The sequence below is a fragment of the Pituophis catenifer genome, unplaced genomic scaffold (assembly GCF_029215685.1).
Source record: "Pituophis catenifer annectens isolate HBS135680 unplaced genomic scaffold, rPitCat1.0.hap2 SCAF_5, whole genome shotgun sequence".
In the NCBI taxonomy this organism is placed as follows: domain Eukaryota; kingdom Metazoa; phylum Chordata; class Lepidosauria; order Squamata; family Colubridae; genus Pituophis; species Pituophis catenifer.
The window spans coordinates 39303122-39321395 of record NW_027256885.1 but is presented as its reverse complement, the minus strand read 5'-3'; positions in this window follow the sequence as shown (position 1 = coordinate 39321395).

Below are 18274 nucleotides of genomic sequence, written 5' to 3'. Positions count from 1 at the left end.
ATAGACCTGGATCTTTGTTTGTTCCGTCAGCTTCTTATTAAGCCATACTCTCTTTGTAAGTCTGGAAAATGTGGTGGCCGCTTTACCAATATGTTTATTCAGCTCAGTATCTAAAGAGAGAGTGTCAGAGATAGTTGAGCCGAGGTACACAAAGTCATGGACGACCTCCAGTTCTTGTGCAGAGATTGTATTACAGGGAGGTGAATCCACGTCCTGACCCATGAATTGTGTTTTTTTCAGGCTGATAGTTAGTCCAAAGTCTTGGCAGGCCTTGCTAAAACTGTCCATAAGTTGTTGAAGGTCTTCAGCAGAGTGAGCAGTGACGGCAGCATCATCAGCGAAGAGGAAATCCTGTAAGCAATTCAGCTGGACTTTAGACTTTGCTCTCAATCTAGAGAGATTAAAGAGTTTTCCGTCTGATATGGTCCGGAGGTAAATACCCTCTGTTGCAGTTCCAAAAGCATGTTTCAGCATGACAGCAAAAAAGATCCCGAATAAATTTGGCGCGAGGACACAGCCCTGCTTCACTCCACTTCGAATATCAAAGGAATCTGATGTTAAGCCATCAAAAACTACAGTGCCCTTCATTTCCTCATGAAAGGACCTGATGATGTTGAGGAGCTGAGGTGGACATCCAATCTTGGAGAGAATTTTATAAAGGCTGTCCCTGCTAACCAAGTCAAAAGCCTTCGTAAGATCTATGAAGGCTACGAAAAGTGGCTGTCTTTGTTCCCTGCATTTCTCCTGCAACTGTCTAAGGGAAAATACCATGTCAGTAGTGGACTTGTTGGCTCGAAATCCACAATGTGATTCTGGATAGATTCTCTCTGCAAGCACCTGGAGCCTCTTCAGTACGACACGGGCAAGCAGCTTCCCTACAACACTAAGAAGAGAGATGCCACGGTAGTTGTTACAGTCACCCCTGTCGCCTTTGTTCTTATACAGTGTGGTGATATTTGCATCCTTCATGTCCTGTGGTACACCACCTTGCCTCCAACAAAGACAGAAGATTTCATGCAGTTCAGTGGGGATGTTCTCTTTGCAGCACTTAAGAACTTCGGCAGGGATGTTATCTTTCCCGGGTGCCTTGCCAGTTCTTCTAAAGTTGGTTTACTGTCAAGCTCCTCCAAGACAGGCAGGCACTCAATGTTATTTAATGCTTCTTCAATTACCACATTTTCTCTGGAATATAACTCAGAGTAGTGCTGCACCCAGCGTGCCATCTGCTGTGCTCGGTCCTGGATAACCTCACCTGTAGCAGACTTCAGAGGGGCAGATTTCTTCTGTGTTGGACCTAAGGCCTTTTTGATGGCATCATACATCCCCTTGATGTTGCCTGTGTCAGCTGCTATCTGGATCCGAGAGCAAAGCTGCAGCCAATAATCGTTAGCACATCTCCTGGCGGTCTGTTGGACTTTGCTACGAGCAGCTCGCAGAACCTGTAGGTTGCACTCACTGTAACAGGCTTTATATGCAATTAGAGCTCTCCTTTTTTCCTTGATCGCTGGGGTCAACTCCTCCGAATGGGCTTCGAACCAATCTGCTGTCTTTCTGATCTCCTTACCAAATACTGACAAGGCAGTGTTATAAACAGCATTCTTGAAATATTCCCATCGTTCAGATGCATTTACTTCAGCCTGGGAGAGTTTCCTTGAGTGTTTGTGCAAATTCCTCCACTTTGCCCTGGTTGCGGGTCTTTTTTTTTTTTTTTTTTGAAAAATATTTATTTATTTTTTTTTCCAAACATAAACATAAAATATATCTTTTAAGAACGAAGTCTTGATCCGGTCATAGATAGGTACAATTGCTTACATTCCTTTAACAAGCTCTATTCCCAATTTCCCCGTTACATTGTTGTAGGAAAAACAGACTAGGCCAAGCTCTTTGATGCAGGAAAGAGTTTATTGCGCAAGGTTCAAACAGTCCAAAAGGTCTGAACGCCGATGGCTTCTTCTGGCCATGTATTTATACAGTTTAAAGGCAAAATTATTACAGAGAGTGATGCATTTCACATGTAGAAGCTGCCCTTTCATCTATCTCTGGGAAAGGAAATAACAATCTTCTTCTCACATACTCAGGTTCTCTGCTCCGGCGCTCAAGACATAACAAAAGGAGATAAGAGGCTAGGAGATGCCTCAAGGGCAATAAGGAAGCAGCACCCCTTATCCAGGGATATGCATGACATTTGGGATGCAATAAACATTAAACAACAGGATATATCTGTTTAGGGTCAGTTTGCCCTTTTACAATTCTGTACCTACGTCAAATACCGTTTGTCATCTCAGCACCTTGGCACGGAAGAGGCACTTCTGTCTTGACCAAAGATTTGGATTTCTAATATTTGAGTTTCATCCCAATATCGAATCTTAGCCTGGCTCAGCATCTTTTAAAATTAAAAATCAAAACAAAAGTTTTTAACACAAATTCTAACATCTTAATCTAAACCAGTCTATTTTATCACCAAAAACCTTAATTTCCAAATAAACTCTACTCATTTTTTATATCCAATTATAAATCAAAATTCTATCTAGCTTAATTCCCTCCCTTACATCTTTTAACATTAAAATCAAAAACACAAATTTTAAGAAATATTCTAACATCTTGATCTGTTTACCTTACTATTTTATCACCACAGATCTTAGTTTCCAAATATGTACAACTCTATTTTTATTTCAACTTACAAATCAAAATTTTATCTATATTCCTTAATCTCTAGGCCCATTTCTTCAAATCTTTAAATCTTAAACTTTAACAATTACACTTAATTTTCTTAAATTTGTCATCTAATACACATTTCAATTTACACAGATTCATCTCATACTCATTTTGCTTCATTTTAGTTGTCTTCCAACATATTCTTTTTCACCCTGTATTATTTTAGGTATTTTCCAATATATTCTCCTCTATATCTCCAACTATTTGTTTGGCTGATTTCCAGCATATTTTATTTTAGCTGATTTCCAGCATAATCTCCTCCGTATCTCCACCTATTTTTTGGCTGATTTCCAGCATATTTTACTTTGGCTGATTTCCAGCATATTCTCCTCCATACCTCCAACTTTTGTTTGGCTGATATCCAGCATATCTTATTTTAACTGTTTTCTTTTCAATATATTGAATCTATTATTTAACTATTTCCTAACATATTCTTCCAGGGTGACTCCCAACATATTTCTTAATATTAATCATTTCCAGCATACATTAAGTTCAATCACAATTGTATATCTTGTTTTATCATCCAATAATACATTAATCATTCAAATTTAATCATATTTACCATTCTCAACTTTGTTTACAATTTAAAATTAAAACATATTATATCAGGCATATTCTCCTCTTATTCTCTCATAATCTAATAAGTTTTCTTAGGTTTATCTCATATTAGTATATACTCTTGTATTTTTATAAAGACCTCATTTTTAACCACCTTTACATCAATTTTCTATTTTAATTACCTTCTTTTATTCTCCATCTTTATTATTCTATAAGCACCTCCTGTTTATATTCAAAAGTCATTTAAACATTTGAACATTTAAACATTACATTTTAATTTTATCTATTTTATTTCTTCATTTCCCTATCTGTCCATAAGCATTCCACTTCAAAATCCGTGTTTCCATGTTTGAAACTCTATATGACATTTTAATTCTTTTGTAACATCTGTTCCGTATAAAATCCATCAGCTTCCCTTCTTTTGTTCCTGCACCACATCTTTTGTTCCTGCGCCAGTTAGTTTCGATTTTAATAGTTCCATTATATTTCTTCTTTCTTTATCAAATCACCCATAGACAGAATAGGAACCTCCAAAATCCAAAAGTCCATAGTTGTTTTCAAAATAATCCAAAACAAGTAGCAAGTCAGAATATTTCTTTTTCAAGCAGAAGGCGAGTCTCTACAATCCACACTTTCGCTTAGTCACAGCAATCTCCATTTTGTATCCATTATGTAACCATCCGTTTGTCTCTCTTAACTTTTAAAGGTGTTAAAAATCCATAGTTATCGCTTTTTGCTTTTTCCAAGTATCAAATCAATTCCAATTTAAAGAAAAGCCCAATTTTCTAGTATATTAATAATCAATTAATGATTATTAATTAGTATTATGAGTAATACATTGTGAATTAATTAATTGTAATTTAATTTAATTAATTAAAATAAAATGCTATGAATCAGTTAAACAAATGAAGTTAGGAGTGGAGGAAAGCATGATTCTGGAAAACAGTGAAAGTAAAGCTGTGATCTAGTCTTACAAATAAGGTAGGAGTGGAGGAAAGCATCATACTGGAGAACAGTTAAAGCAAAACTGGGAACCAGTTAAAAATAAAAATAAGAGTTAGGAGTGGAGGAAAGCATGTGCTGGAAAACAGCTAAAGTAAAGCTGTGAATCAGCCAATAGAGTTAGGAGTGGAGGAAAGCATACGCTGGGTAACAGTTAAAGCAAAAAACTAGCCAAAAAATAAAAAGTTAGGAGTGGAGGAAAATATACCTGGAGAGCAACTGAAATACAGTTGTGAACCAGTTAAAAATAGAGGTTGGAGCGGAGGAAAGCACTGCTGGAAAGCAACTTTTTTTTTGAAAAGTTTTTTTATTTTTTTAAACATAAAACATAAAATACACCTTTTTAGAGCAAGGATTTGATCCGGTATAAAGTCAATACAATTACTCACATTCCCTCAACCAATTTTGTTCAAAATTTTATTCATTTACATCTTAAAAAAAGAAAAAGAAAAAAAGAAAAATCTTATTCTAAACATTTATCATTCTACTATGTCACCCTAAATTCTAAACAATTATTTCCAAATAGACATCATTCCAAATCTTTGTCATTTTAACAATCAATGTCAGCCTGTACTAAGGCTGATTCCTTAATGGGTCTTTGTCTCCTCTTATTACTTTGCCAGATCTTCATGCCCCACAAATCTACAGCCGCTATTTAAAGCTGGGGGTCTTATTGGTAAAAGTCCATACTCAAGCGTTGTTTCCCGCCAGGGTTGGTGTCACTCACCCGGCTTCGAAATACCTCGTTCTTTCTTCTTTCCTCCTGCACAATTCTTTTCCCGGTTTGTCGTGGCTTCGTGGCAGCCACCATGGCTGCCGCCCCCCACTGCTGACTCAGAGGGTTCCCTCTGGCCTCCTAGGAACTTGCCTGTTCCTCTCGGCCGTCCGAGGCGCCCCTCTTCTTCCCCCGTCCTGGTTGCGGGTCTTGTTGATGTCAATTCATGGTCTTCCTTCCTTCTTCGAGTGATGCAATCTCTGTCAGCTCCAGTGTGCTGTCGGCATGGAGCTGTCATTCTTGGGGGGAGGAACACACAAAGCTCGTTTCAGCCCAGCATCTACTTCGTCAAGCCTCCCAGGAACTGATAGGATTGACGGGAGGGAATAGCTGGGGGATGACATCATCATGGCCAGCCAGAAATAACAAGTGGATTAACTGTTTAGATGCTTGTTGTAAATACTCAAGTGAATTAACTGTTTAGATGCTGGTTGTAAATACTCAAGAATTCAACATAAGCCAACTTCCGGGTCACATGGGAGGGAGCAGCACGCGTGATTGGTTGGGTGGTGATACAGTAACTAATGGATAAATGGTGGTGGGAAGCACAGGGCAGTAGCCCTAACAAAATTTTCATCTGTGATTGTCAGTCAGTGCCAAGAAGTGATTAAACTAAAGTAGCAGCCATCCAGGTTTGTCTCCTTTTATTTCCTTCTGTTTGGAACCTGACAGATTTGTTAGGGCTCATTTCTTTTCAATGGCTGAGGGCACGGTGCCAGGGTTAGAGGCAGCTGACCTTGAAGAGTCAGTAGCTCCAACCGAAGCTACTGTGCTTGAGACCTCTTCTCCTACAGAGAAGTCTGTGGCCACGGTCAGGCCAAAGGACAGGTCAGGTGGGAAAAGCTCACCAGACAGAAGGCTGCAAGTAGCAGTAGAGGAAGAGCAAGGTGATTCCAGGGATTGGCGGCTGGACACCAAGACAGCAGACCAATGAGGGCGGCCACTTGCTGGGCCACTACTCACACCTTCGGGACAACACTTCACTCAATGGAGGGAGAGATGAATCTCCGAGGACGATGACTGGAGTTACTCCACAGTGCTGGGAAACCAGACCATTGAAGTGCTCCAGGAGATGTATGGAGAAGCTGGGTTCCGAGAGCCGACCCGAGGTAATGTGTGGGAGAGGCCAGGAGTGGGACTGCCTCCTTCGCCCAGGACCCAAGGAATAGAAGGTCCTCCGCTTCAATCCAGGCTGCCTGGGAAGGGCAGGCCATATAACCTCCCAGGGGCTTTAGGGGTCCCACAAAAACCCGTCCCAGAGGACGCTGGGCCGACAGGACGTCAATATGAACCACAGGTGCCAGGGGTACAGGAGTACATGGGCCAACTGCCCAACCTCCCGGCTGACCAACCAGCCCAGCAAGGCCCTGTATATATGGGCAGGTGGGACCCGACGCCTTTGCGAGTGTCATTTGATGGCAGCCCCGAGAAGGTGCCTTTGTTTCTAGGCCAGGTCCTCAATCACTTTGACCACTACTGCAGACTGTACACCTCCCAGTGGGACATGATTATTGCAGTGACAACAGTCATGGAAGGGGAGGCAGCAGACTGGGTGGCGGATCTATATAGAGACCATGCGGCTGAGTTGGGTGATATAGGCCTGTTTCTATCTTGCCTCCAGGAGAGGTTTGAAGACTGTACTGGAGCACAACAGGTCGAGGGAGATCTACTGAAGATAAAACAGAGTGGGAGGCCTGTACATCAGGGAATTTAGAAGGCTGGCTGGTAAAGTGCGGGGGTGGTCTGAGAGACTGGTTGTACACCATTTCAAGGTGGGCCTAGATAAGACCTTACGTCAGGCTTGTGCATGCAGGGGCCTGGCTCCACGGTTGGCAGCTTGGTTCCAAGCAGCCACTGAACTGGATGTCGAATTTCGAGACGATCGCCAATGGAGAGAGTGGGGTTCCAGGGGCCAACATTCAACATCCAGGCTACCTAGTCGAACCTTAGTACCACCTTCTCTGGCTCAGGTTCCCCAAACATCAACGGTACAACCAGCGAGACCAGTAATGACGTGTTTCCGGTGTGGAAAACCAGGCCACAGAGCCACAGACTGCCAGGATGGAACCAAGACTACACCGGGTCCTAGAAGTACAAACCGGGGGTCTGCAAGGAAAACCATCCGACCCACACCAGAACGGTCCTGGGGAACACAACAGGTACCGAAGACCCCAGTAACCCCGTTGGAGGAGAGGTCCCCTCCCACAGAGGACTTGGAGACCAGTGATAGTGAGGGTGACATCGATCCAATGGTGCGCATAGCCATAAAACCATTTGTGGTGCCTGTCGTCTTAGAGGCTGAGTGACGTAGAAGGTGTGCAGCCCTCATTGACACAGGTTGCACACGGTGTCTAATAAGCATGGGGGGGGGCTGCTGATCTAGGAGTCAGATTACATCGCTTAGGTCAGCCCATCCATTTTGAACAGATGGATGGGTCTTTGTTGGGGGGGGTCAGCCAGCAACCCATGTCACCAGCAAAATGATAATGGAAATAGGTCAACTTAGGGAGGAAATACGCTTCATTGTAGTACCCAGAATCACCAAGGAGATAGTCCTCGGTTTGGCTTGGTTGGATAAGTGGGGCCCCACCATATGGTGGGGAGGTGGTTGTCGGCATCTACAGATAGGATCCACCCCCCACATGAAAGCCACCCACACGCCGGGGGCCCAGCTGGTAGCGAGGAGCATAGGACCCCGTGTAAGGGGGGAGAGGGGTTGGCTTTCCCTGTGGAGTACGCTGACTTAAAAGACGTTTTCAGTGAAAAGGAGTGTGATGTTCTACCACCTTATCACCCCACCAATTGTAGTATTGAGATTATCCCGGGGTCATCTTTACCAAAACCTAAAATGTACTCTATGACCCCAAAGGAGTTGGTAGAAATGAGATCCTATATCGAAAAGAACCTTAAGAGGGGATTTATTCAGCCTGCTAGGTCCCGGGTAGCAGCCCCTGTCCTATTCCGGGAAAAGAAGGATGGTGGGTTGCGCCTGTGTGTCAACACAGTTTGTGTGGAGCATTTATATCCTCTCCCCCTGATAAAAGACATGATGGCCAGGCTTTTGGAGGGTTGTTATTTCACGAAATTAGACCTCTGTGAGGCTTATTATAGGGTCAGGATTAAATCAGGGGACGAATGGAAAACGGCATTCAACTGTCCCCTGGGCAGTTACCAGTTCCGTGTAATGCCGTTTGGGCTTCAAGGGGCACCGGCAGTGTTCATGCATCTCATAAATGAGGTGCTGCATGAACACTTGTATAAGGGCGTGCTCATCTATTTGGACAACATCCTTATATATACTCAAACGATGGAAGAACACGTCAAGTTAGTTTGCCAAGTGCTCAGGATATTGTTAAACGCCCATTTATATGTCAAGCTCTCCAAGTGTGACTTTCACCAGACGACCGTTGACTATCTGGGTTTTAGGATATCACCACAAGGAGTAGAGATGGACCCCAATAAGGTCAAAGCGGTCTTAGATTGGCAAGCCCCGAAAACCAGGAAACAGTTGCAGAGTTTTCTGGGGTTTGCTAATTTCTATCACCAATTTCTATCCTCGTTTGCACAGGTAGCCCTCCCCCTTACTGATTTACTACGGACGAAACATCTGAATAAAACCTCACGCCCAAACTATCCGCTTATATGGACGATCAAGTGTCAGGAGGCTTTCGAACATTTAAAATCATTGTTTGCAAGAGAGCCAGTTCTAAAACATCCGAATCCTTCCAAACCTTTTGTGGCCCAGGTGGATGCTAGCGACGTGGCGGTTGGGGCAGTGCTCCTCCAGGCCAATGAGGAAGGGGCACTCCAACCGTGTGCATATACATCTCAAAAGTTGAACAACACCGAACGCAATTGGCCCATTTGGGAAAAGGAGGCGTTCGTGGTTCGGTGGGCTCTCTTAACGTGGAGGCACCTGTTGGAAGGGGGTAGTATCCCTTTCGAGGTCTGAATGGACCATAAAAATCTAGAGACCCTACAGTCCCCGCGAAGACTATCCCCCAAACAAGTTAGGTGGGCCTTGTATTTCCATAGGTTTAATTTCACCTTGAAGTACATTCCAGGTGGAAAGAATTTTTTGGTAGATGCGTTATCTAGGAAGCCACAGTACGAGAGCAACAAGGAAGCAGTAGTACAAGCGATACTCCCGGTACGATCACTCCAGCTGACCACCACATTTGTGCTGATTTGTGCCGGAGGGGATGTACCGCAAACCATATGGGAGGCACTATTTATTTATTTATTTATTTATTTATTTATTTATTTATTTAATTTATATACCGCCCTACTCCCGAAGGACTCAGGGCAGTGAACAGCCAGAAAATAAAATACATATAATACAAACGTTAAAACCATTTAAAATACATTAAATCCTTTGGCCCACTAGACATGGATACATGGTTTAAGGATAACCAATCGTGGCTAACGAAATGAGAGGGGTTGGCTTGGAAAGGGTCCAAGATATATGTCCCTAAAGAGGTACGCCTGACCATATTAAAACGGTGCCATGATGTCTGGACAGCTGGACACTTCGGATTCCTAAAAACCTTCCATTTAGTGAATAGACAGTTCTGGTGGCTGAAGATGTGGAAGGATATCGAAGAATATGTCCGTAGTTGCGTCATGTGTAATACTATGAAGGCCAGACCTGGGAAACCACCGGGGCTGTTACAGCCAGTGGCTAATCCAACCCAGCCCTGGCAACAAATAGCCATGGATTTGATAGTCGAGTTGCCGGAGAGTCAGGGAAACACCGTAATATGGACGGTTATAGACCTCTTCTCTAAGTAGGCACATTTCATCGCCTGCCCTGGCCTACCGCCAGCTAGGAGACTGGCGAAATTATTTATTACACATGTATATAGGCTGCATGGCATTCCTCAACAAATAATATTGGACAGGAGCGTACAATTCACTGCCACGTTTTGGCGGAAGTTCCTAGAAAGGGTGGGTAGCAAGCAAGGATTGAGCTCAGCATTTCATCCCGTTACCAATGGGGCAGATGAACGGACAAATGCAATGATAGAAAGATATCTGCGTTGTTATGTGAATCACCAGCAGACTAATTGGACTGAACTTCTTCCATTCGCGGAGGTTGTGTACAACAACGCAGTACACAATAGTACAGGCTTCACCCCATTCAAAATAGCTACAGGCAGAGAGTTCATGCCCATACCTGAATGTCCATCAAATACCACAGTGGATACCAATGTGCAAGAGTGGTTAGCCCAAGCAGAACAAGTGTGGCAAATCGCCAAAAAAGCCTTACAGAAGGCATCAGATAATTACAAACATCAGGCCGATAAAGCCAGATGGCCATCACCACCCTTTCATGTAGGCCAACAAGTATTACTGTCTACAAAGTATCTGAACCTACACCTCCCGAGTAGGAAATTAGGTCCAAAATATATTGGGCCCTTCCCGGTGGTGCGGGTGATCAACCCCATAACTGTACAACACCAATTGCCCAGGCTGTTGGGAAAAACGCACCCGGTGTTCCACTGCAGTCTGCTGCACCCAGCCCACTTATCTACACTCAGGAAGACCCCGTTGCAACCACCTCCACCACTGATGGTGGATGGGGAACAGCAGTACGAAGTAAAGAAGGTGCTGGATACCCAATGGCATAGGGGTAAGCTCCAATACCTTCTCTTATGGAAGGTATATCCTTTGTCAGAGGGTTTTTTTCATTTAAATGCCTCTGACGATCCAAGCTGAGTTGCCTGATTGGCAGAGGCTTTATAAAAAAGTCAGCTTGGATCATCAGAGGCATTTAAAAGAAAAAAACCCTCTGACAGTGGATATACCTTCCATAAGAGAAGGTATACATATATTCTTCCGTGTTGGACCTAAGGCCTGCTTGATGCCATCATACATCCCCTTGATGTTGCCTGTGTCAGCTGCTATCTGGATCCGAGAGCAAAGCTGCAGCCAATAATCGTTAGCACATCTCCTGGCAGTCTGTTGGACTTTGCTATGAGCAGCTTGCAGAACCTGTAGGTTGCACTCACTGGAACAGGCTTTATATGCAATTAGAGCTCTCCTTTTTTCCTCGATGGCTGGCGTCAAGTCCTCTGAATGGGCTTCAAACCAATCTGCTGTCTTTCTGATCTCCTTACCAAATACTGACAAGGCAGTGTTATAAACAGCATTCTTGAAATATTCCCATCGTTCAGATGCATTTACTTCAGCCGGGCCTGGGAGAGTTTCCTTGAGTGCTTGTGCAAATTCCTCCACTTTGCCCTGATTGCGGGTCTTGTTGATGTCAATTTGTGGTCTTCCTTCCTTCTTCGAGTGATGCAATCTCTTTGTTTGCAGTTTTATTCTGCTGCACACCAAGGAGTGGTCTGTATTGCAATCACCACCCTGATAGCTGCGTGTGATTGTAATATTGGGGAGGTTGGAGCACCTGGTAAGAATCAAGTCAAGCTGGTGCCAATGCTTCGATCTTGGATGTCTCCAAGAGACTCTGTGTTGAGGCTTTGTTTTAAAGTATGTATTGCTAACACAAAGACCATAGTAGCAGCAAAACTCCAGCAGTCGTTGGCGATTTTCATTCATCTTTCCGATGCCGAACTGACCTAAACAAGTGTGCAAAGAACTATAATCAGCTCCAACTCTGGCATTAAAATCGCCAAGGATAAAAAGTGGTTCTTTCTCAGGGATTTTCTTGATAGTAGCAGCCAGATCGTCGTAGAATTTGTCTTTGGATTCTACTGAAGATGATAATGTTGGAGCATATGCGCTAATAAGGGTAACCAGCCCTGCTGATGAATGGAGCTGCAAGGACAGAATTCTTTCACTTCCTGCAGCAGGTGGAGTAATGGATCCTAGTAGGGTGTTTTTGACCGCGAAGCCAACCCCATATTCCCTAGACTCGTTTGATGGTTTTCCCTGCCAGAAGAACGAGAAATTTTTCTCCTTAATACAGTCAGGTCCAGAAATATTGGGACATCAACACAATTCTAACATCTTTGACTCTATACACCACCACAATGGAGTTGGAATGAAACAAACACAATGTGCATTAACTGCAGACTGTCAGCTTTAATTTGAGGGTATGTACATCCAACTCAGGTGAACGGTGTAGGACTTACAGCAGTTTGCATATGTGCCTTCCACTTGTTAAGGGACCAAAAGTAATGGGACAGAATAATAATCATAAATCAAACTTTCCCTTCTTAATACTTGGTTGCAAATCCTTTGCAGTCAATCACAGCCTGACGTCTGGAATGCATAGACATCACCAGATGCTGGGTTTCATCCCTGGTGATGCTCTGCCAGGCCTCTACTGCAACTGTCTTCAGTTCCTGCTTGTTCTTGGGGCATTTTCCCTTCAGTTTTGTCTTCAGCAAGTGAAATGCATGCTCAATGGGATTCAGGTCAGGTGATTGACTTGGCCATTGCATAACATTCCACTTCTGTCCCTTCAAAAACTCTTTGGTTGCTTTTGCAGTATGCTTTGGGTCATTGTCCATCTTCACTGTGAAGCGCCGTACAATGAGTTCTGCAGCATTTGGCTGAATGTGAGCAGATAATATTGCCCAAAACACTTCAGAATTCATCCTGCTGCTTTTGTCAGCAGTCACATCATCAATAAATACAAGAGAACCAGTTCCATTGGCAGCCATACATGCCCACGCCGTGACACTACCACCACCATGCTTCACTGATGAGGTGGTATGCTTAGGATCATGAGCAATTCCTTTCCTTCTCCATCCTCTTCTCTTCCCATCACTCTGGTACAAGTTGATCTTGGTCTCATCTGTCCATAGGATCTTGTTCCAGAACTGTGAAGGCTTTGTTAGATGTTGTTTGGCACACTCTAATCTGGCCTTCCTGTTTTTGAGGCTCACCAATGGTTTACATCTTGTGGTGAACCCTCTGTATTCACTCTGGTGAAATCTTCTCTTGATTGTTGACTTTGACACACTTACACCTACCTCCTGGAGAGTGTTCTTGATCTGGCCAACTGTTGTGAAGGGTGTTTTCTTCACCAGGGAAAGAATTCTTTGGTCATCCACCACACTTGTTTTCCATGGTCTCCCAGGTCTTTTGGTGTTGCTGAGCTCACCGGTGCATTCCTTCTTTTTGAGAATGTTTCAAACAGTTGTTTTGGCCACGCCTAATGTTCTTGCTATCTCTCGGATGGGTTTGTTTTGTTTCTTCAGCCTAATGATGGCTTGCTTCACTGATAGTGACAGCTCTTTGGATCTCATCTTGAGAGTTGACAGCAACAGATTCCAAATGCAAATAGCACACTTGAAATGAACTCTGGGCCTTTTATCTGCACATTGTAATTGGGGTAATGAGGGAATATCACACACTTGGCCATGGAACAACTGAGAAGCCAATTGTCCCATTACTTTTGGTCCCTTAACAAGTGGGAGGCACATATACAAACTGCTGTAAGTCCTACACTGTTCACCTGAGTTGGATGTACATACCCTCAAATTAAAGCTGACAGTCTGCAGTTAACGCACATTGTATTTGTTTCATTCCAACTCCATTGTGGTGGTGTATAGAGCCAAAGATATTAGAATTGTGTCGATGTCCCAATATTTCTGGACCTGACTGTAGATCCTGAGTCTAACAGTCTTCTCTCTTGAAGGGCAATGATGTCCATCTGCAGTCTGCTCAACTCCATGTCAATGGCAGCTGTCTTACGTACATCATCTATCTCTTGTAAATCGTCAGAAAGGCCGGGGGTCATTGTCCAAACATTCCAGGTGCCCACCTTTAGGGATAAAGTTTTCTTATGTTTGTTGCATGGTGCAAAGTTATTGATCTGCTTGTCGGCTTTGTCCCTAAACCCCACGCACCCTGTGAGGTTAACAGACCATGGTGGGGCAGCACCTTACTGGCTGGGGGCTGCCCAGCTTAAGGCGGGCGGTAGCTGCCCAATGATGTAAAGTGACCTCTCCCACTGACGAAAGTGGCCCCTGGCGTCATGCTCTATGTCAATCAAGCAAAGAATTATAACCGGTAACTGCCACTTCCCGTGTTGTTTCAATGCTGTATGCAAAGCTGGAGTGTCCTCTCCAGAGCACGAGGCCTGGGTAGATTAATATGGAGGATAGACTGTTACCCTAGCAGCAGATCCCCCCTTCTACGTTGCTAAAATAGTCCAATGGAACGGCAAAGCCGATACGATTAGTTCCAGCTGCGTCGCAGGAGTTACCAGAACGTGATTGTACACAGTCACGAACTGCTTCCGGGACTCCGGCTCCGGATTTTGCCTCGAGGTTGACTCCTGAAGCCTTTTCCAGTAGTAGCTATAGCCACAAGGCAGTGGAGGTTTGTAATCAGAGTTTCCCTTCTCCTAGAAGATGGTTCTGCCGTTTTATCTGCCATTGGGGCATAAAGCCCTCTTCCGCCTTCAAAACAGTTGACCATCTTCTCCTGTAACCCTGGATAGGGGCCCTTACAAGGTGCTACCAGCCAGCTGGACCAAGGGTTTTTTTTGAGAGGTATTACTCCTCTAGCACTCCTCCTCACTCCAGGACTCCTGCTCCAGGTTTTGCCTCGAGGTTGACTCCTGAAGACTTTCCCATAGATGGGTATAGCCACAAGGCAGTGGAGGTTTGAGATCGGAGTTTTCCTTCTCCTACATAAGTTGCCTTCCAAGGCTAGCGGACACCATCTAACCAGTTTTTCCCACACACACAGCTAACAAGACTTCCCACTTACACTCAATCAAACAGCCACTCTCCCCTCCCCCTAGAAACAAGCAGATTCATTCATGAGGTGAACTGGAGCACCTTCCTCCCTGCAGTCACATGATTCACTCACTCAAACAGACACTCCCCTTCCCCCTAAAAACAAGCGGATTTACCCATGAGGAGAGCTGGAGGACTTTCCTCCCTTCAGTCACATGATTCACTCACTCAAACAGACACTCCCCTTCCCCCTAAAAACAAGCAGATTTACCCATGAGGAGAGCTGGAGAACTTTCTGGTGTTCTGGTGGCCTTATATGCAAATAAAATCCAGATACAAGACAGATTTGATACAATTTGGATTCCAAAAGGAAGCATATGAATTGGACAAAATTCTCCAAGGCACAGAAGACAAATTGATTTTAAAAATTTACAATTATTTATTAAGATACAAATTGGAAGAAGAGGTAGTCAAAGAAAACATGATAATTTGAGCAAAAATTTTTGGATATAATATTGAATTAGATAAGTGGGAGAAATTATAAACTATTATAAATTGTAAACTGACAATTATATTATTATAAATTATTATAAATAGAAATTATAAACTGTCAATGTCTGTACCCTATAAAGAAAACATGTATAAAATGTTTTATAGGTGGCACCTGCCACCAGCTAGATTGGGAAAGATGTTCCTTAATACTTCACCACTATGTTGGAAATGTAAAGACCAAAAGGGAACATATTATCACATGTGGTGGTCCTGTCATAAAGCGAAACAATACTGGCAAAAAATTAAAACACAAATAGAAGAAATTATAAATCAACACATAGAAATGAGGCCAGAAACTTTCTTACTGGGAATAATTTCAGGGTCATATGAAAAAGAAATACGGTATTTAATCATTCACATAATTACAGCAGCAAGAATAGTTTTGTTCTGCCCCAGCTACGGACCCCAAAGAACGCAGCACACACACAGTCCATTCAATCCTTAGTTTACTGAATAAACCAGTCTTTTACAACAACGGCTGTTAATTAATTGCATTAACAGCCGCCAAGAATTCAAAGAATAATAACTGAAAGCTTACTATGGTTGGCAGAATGCCCAGAAGCAATTTGCAGGAAGCTGATAAGATAAGCAAGACAAGACACGAAGGTATGTGAACTAAGTTGTTCCCTGCAAATTGCTTCAGTCGGCGTTCCTCCTTAAATAGGCTAAGGGAGTGGCCAATTAGCCCCAAGCATTAGTCTCGAGGAGACCTCCTCCTAAGGAGCCACTCCTGCCTTTTGGCAGCTCTGCACGCCCGTGCATTGAGAAGAGGCTCCTCCTCCTTGTCCTCTTCACTTAAGGGAGCTTCTGGAGGTTCTGAAGGCCCTGGCTGAATCCCCACCTCTGGCACCACATCTTCTCCAGCCTTCTCATTGTCCGACTCGAGTGCCAGCTGCACAGGCTGCTGCAGCAGCACCACACCAGCCTCCTCACTGTCTGAATCAGCTACTAGGTGCACAGGCCCCGTATGGGCCACAACAAGTTTACGCTCAGAACTGGAAAAATAACAATATACCATCAGAAGACAATGTGATTAGAAAAATCATGGAGTGTGCGGAAATAGATAAGCTTACGAAGGAGATACAAGAAAAAGAGGAAACAGAATACTACCTAGTCTGGGAGAGATGGTATAAATGGTTGGAGGAAAAGGGAAAAAAGGACAAGGAAAGATTAAATAACGGTTGAATTAGGAGTATTTATTTATTTATTTTTATTTATTTTATTAGATTTTTATACCGCCCTTCTCCTACTGGACTCAGGGCGGTGAACAGCCAAGAATAAAAACATCACATACAAAATTTAAGATTAATTTTGAAAGAATTAAACAAATTTTGGCCCAATATAAAATTTAAAACACCCCAACTAAAATCAATTAATAATTAAAAATATCTAAGGGGGGGGGGTCAAGTCAGCCCAGCTTGATGAAATAAAAAAGTTTTAAGGGCACGGCGAAAAGAACAGAGATCTGGGATCCTACGTATCTCCGAGGGCAGATTGTTCCAAAGGACAGGTGCTGCCACAGAGAAGGCCCTCCCCCTGGGGGTCGCCAGCCGACATTGCCTGGCCGACGGCACCCTGAGGAGTCCCTCTCTGTGGGAGCATACTGGCCGGTGGAAGGCTATCAGTGGCAGAAGGCGGTCCCGTAAGTACCCAGGCCCTAAGCCATGGAGCGCTTTAAAGGTGGTAACCAACACCTTGAAGCGCACCCGGAAGACCACCGGGAGCCAATGCAGCTCGCGCAGGAGAGGTGTCACATGAGAGCGCCCCATCGCTCCCATAATCCCCCGTGCAGCCGCATTCTGCACCAGTTGGAGCCTCCGGGTGCTCCTCAAGGGGAGCCCCATGTAGAGAGCATTACAGTAGTCCAGGCGAGAAGTGACGAGTGCCTGAGTGACCATGCATAAGGAGTCCTGATCCAGAAAGGGACGCAACTGGTGAATCAGGCGAACCTGATAAAAAGCCCCCCTGGCCATGGCCATCATATGCTCTTCTAAAGACAGCCGTGCGTCCAGGAGGACGCCCAAGTTGCGAGCCCTCTCCGTGGGGGCCAGTAACTCGCCCCCAATAGCCAGCGATGGCACCAGCTGGCTATATCGGGACTCCGGAAGCCACAGCCACTCGGTCTTGGAAGGGTTGAGTCAGAGCCTATTTCTCCCCATCCAGACCCGCACGGCCTCCAGGCACCGGGACATCACTTCAAGGGCATCATTGGGATGGCCTGGGGTGGAGATGTACAGCTGAGTATCATCAGCGTCCTGATGGAACTCCACCCCAAAACCACGGATGATCTCACCCAGTTGTCAGGTTTCGATGTCATCTCAAATAAATTGCACTCCCAAACAATTAATCTTTGCTGAAATATTCCATTTATTGAGTATGACAGATCTGGCCCCGACTTCGTCGTAGCCGATACTAACCCTCTGACCCCCAAACCCTTCCCTTTCCGTTCCCCAATTCTCATCTTCTCATTGGCCATCTTCCAAGTCACCTCAGCCCACAGGAATGTCCCCCTCCCATCCCATCTCCTAGGGGATATTATCTACAGAGAAAATAAGTAGGTGAAAAGTCAAGCCTCGTCTCCTCCTTTTTATGGCAGTATCAGAATGCTGACACCAGTGGCTTCAAATAAATGTTGAACAGGAGGGGTGAGAGGACCGACCCCTGCGGCACCCCACAAACAAGGCACCTCAGGGTTGACCTCTGCCCTCCTGCCAACATCGACTGCGACTGGTCAGAGAGATAGTAGGAGAACCACCGTAAAACGGTGCCCCCCCAACCCCTCCAACCAGTGCAGCATGATACCATGGTCGATGGTATCAAAAGCCACTGAGAGATCTAACAGGACCAGGATAGAGGAACAACCCCTATCCCGAGCCCTCCAGAGATCATCCACCAATGCGACCAATGCCATTTCCGTGCTGTGCCCAGGCCTGAAGCCGGACTGGAGCGGATCTAGATAGACAGCTTCATCCAGGTACCGCGGAAGCTGTCGTGCCACCACACTCTCAACAAC